The sequence below is a fragment of the Protopterus annectens genome, chromosome 9.part0 (genome assembly GCF_019279795.1).
Source record: "Protopterus annectens isolate FY-2018-M chromosome 9.part0, PAN1.0, whole genome shotgun sequence".
Taxonomy (NCBI): domain Eukaryota; kingdom Metazoa; phylum Chordata; order Ceratodontiformes; family Protopteridae; genus Protopterus; species Protopterus annectens.
The window spans coordinates 1,751,311,169-1,751,314,693 of record NC_056743.1 but is presented as its reverse complement, the minus strand read 5'-3'; positions in this window follow the sequence as shown (position 1 = coordinate 1,751,314,693).

The window sequence follows — 3,525 nt, the reverse complement described above, 5'->3', positions numbered from 1 at the left end:
GTGATTTATGTGTTCCCTTATCCGGACTCTGAATTCTCTGTTTGTCTTTCCAATGTAGAACGCATTACATGCTCCACACTGGGCTAAGTATACCACATTAATACTCCTACAATCGGTGTTTGTCATGAAAAAGAATTCCTTTTCTATATTGGGCGATTTAAAAGAATTATTCATATTGATGTAACTGCACTGGTTACATTTACCACATGGGATGGTATTATGGGTTCTCATTCTCTGTTCTGAGTTGGAATTATGGCAAAGCAGCCTCTTCAGGTTCTTTTTATTCTTGTATTGAAATCTAGGTCTATTCCCTACTAATTTCACAATCTCCTCATCTGCCTCCAAGATATCCCATCGTTCTTGAATAATACTCCTAATCTTACTTACATCAGTAGTATAATAAATGGGTATACTTAAATTCTTAAAAGTACTACCAAAATCCCTTCTATTAGGAGCATATTGGTTATAACTACTAGAAAAATACGGGCAGGCTACAGTATCCCTTAATTCAAAAACAGTTTCAATAGCTTTCTTGATTTCACTCCTATCATAGGACCTATTATGTAGCCTCTCACTGAGTCCATCCAACTCATCCCTGAAACCCTGAAGGGTAGGGTTCAGTCTGGACACTCTCATCGATTGCCCCAGTGCTACATTAGCAAAAACATGCATGGGATGCATGCTATCTCTATGTAGGAGTGTATTCCTATAACACCTCTTCCTGTGTACTGAGGTGTTCACAATCCCATTGCTCAACCTCATGATATTCACATCTAAAAATGAAACAGACTCTCTCGATGAGCTAGAACTAAACTTCAAAAAGTCCACCGAGTTGTTGAGAACCTGAAGTGAAGCGTGGATCCGAAGGGGATAACGCGATGGAGTTGCTTGCGCTATCGGAAGAGCTGAAGGAGCTAGAAATGGAAGCCATCAAGCTAAAGAAGCTACAGCTGCAAAGACAGCACTTCGAGGCCTGTTTGAAAAAGCAGATTATTCCCCGTGGTCTTCGAGTCTTGAAGATGCCGACATCAGGTAATCTTTTCCCTGATTTGCTACTACGGTGGCAAAAGTTAAATATGGAACTCAGCTTCAACTACATGAAGCTGTTAATAGACTTTCATAAACCGGAGGAGGAGGCGTTAAGGAGTAAAATTACTAGAATGCATGAACTAATTGTTTCTAAGTACTCTTTCCCTAAGGCTGATGTGGGGATTAACAAAATGATGGACAATGTTTTATTGTTTGAGCGACGGTTACTGGACATTAAAAAGACTAAAATTGAACGAGATATAAATGATTTTAGAATGGGCCGAGTTTTTTCTTGGCCGAGAACTGTAAATAGTTTGAATGATGATAGAAGGAATGTGACTGTTAACGCTGAAAATACTGTAAAGAATAAGGTGACTGGGGGACTGGTTTCACCTAATGTGAACGGTACAATAGTACCTGAGGTATCTGCACGTATTAACAATACTAATGTTTGTGAAGAAGTGAATAATTGTAATTTATATCCAGTTATTGTTGATAGTAACAACAAACAGATTAGTTTAACTAGTGGTTCAGTTCCTATCGTGCCAGATAGTAATGTTATACAGGAACATGTTGGCAATGAGGCTAATGAGGTAGTGAACAAAATAGTTACCACCAATAGGAGTAAAATGACAACTAATCATTATGGGGATGGGAATTTTAATACTTTAACTACCCCTTTCCCCATACAGACATCCCAATTCAGAGGGAGGACTCGGTCTATGAGTCGGGATCGACAGAAACGGAAGACCCCGGATGCAGAGGTGGGAGGACCGACACTGAAGAAAATGTGGGGGAAGAAAACGAATCTATTGTGATAAATTTGTCCAGGAGACAGTTGAATAAGTGTGAAGTACAGGTACTTAACAGAGGTTTAAATTTTATTCCTAGTCATCAAAGTGAGATTTCTGAGTCGATCATTGATGTTAAGCTATTTGTACGAAATATCCAGCTTAAATTAGACTATGGTTGCAATGATGCAGGTGTAGTACCACAGGTTTTTAAACCTACCAGTACATATGTTCCTTTATTACATCCTGTGTTAGAAACATTTTCTAGGTTGATTGAAAATGATTTTTATAAATATTATAATGATAGGAACAAAGCCGATAAGAAGTTTTATAGGAGGAACAATTTAAATTCCGCACAGAAACAAGCATTAGATAAATTAAAAAATGATAGTTCTATTATTATCACCTCTGTGGATAAAGGGGGATCCATTGTGATAATGGATATTGAACATTATAAGGAGAACGTGAATCAGCTATTACATGATACTAAGGCTTACAGTAAACTACGAAACGAAGATGTCATGATGAAAGTTTTTAGGGTACATGCTATGATTGCAGATTTATTGAAGAGTAATGTGATTGATAAGAATACTTCCTGTCATTTGAGGGTGGTGAACCCTTTGATACCAGTACTAAAGGGTCTCCCCAAGGTACATAAAGAGCTACACGACCCCCCGATGAGACCTATAGTTTCGGGGCAAGGTTGGTTGACGGAACCATTTTCCCTGTTCGTTGAATACTACCTTAGACCTGTGGTAGAAGAGAACCCCTGTATTTTAAAGGATAGCAAGGAATTTTTGCTACAATTCTATGAGTATATCACCACACTGGAGGAAGCTGATGAATACATTTTTGTTACATTTGATGTAAATAGCTTATTCACAGCTATACCTAATGATAGAGGGGTGACACGGGTCATGAATTATTTGAAGAAACACACATCTTTGGATAGTAGGTTGGTGGATTTAATGGCACTTTTCTTAGAGACTATTTTGGAAAATAATGTTTTCATTTTCGATGGGGACATTTAGTGGCTATGGGCACTAGCTGTGCCAATAGCTACGCCAACATTGTGATGGCAGACTGGGAGTATGAACGACTATTTATCTCTGACCTGTTCAAGAAACATGTCGGCTTCTATAAAAGGTTCGTAGATGACCTCTTTTTGGTTTGGAGAGGGAATGAGATTGAGTTAAAGGAGTTTGAAAGTTTCTTGAACAACTCGGTGGACTTTTTGAAGTTTAGTTCTAGCTCATCGAGAGAGTCTGTTTCATTTTTAGATGTGAATATCATGAGGTTAAGCAATGGGATTGTGAACACCTCAGTACACAGGAAGAGGTGTTATAGGAATACACTCCTACATAGAGATAGCATGCATCCCATGCATGTTTTTGCTAATGTAGCACTGGGGCAATCGATGAGAGCGTCCAGACTGAACCCTACCCTTCAGGGTTTCAGGGATGAGTTGGATGGACTCAGTGAGAGGCTACATAATAGGTCCTATGATAGGAGTGAAATCAAGAAAGCTATTGAAACTGTTTTTGAATTAAGGGATACTGTAGCCTGCCCGTATTTTTCTAGTAGTTATAACCAATATGCTCCTAATAGAAGGGATTTTGGTAGTACTTTTAAGAATTTAAGTATACCCATTTATTATACTACTGATGTAAGTAAGATTAGGAGTATTATTCAAGAACAATGGGAT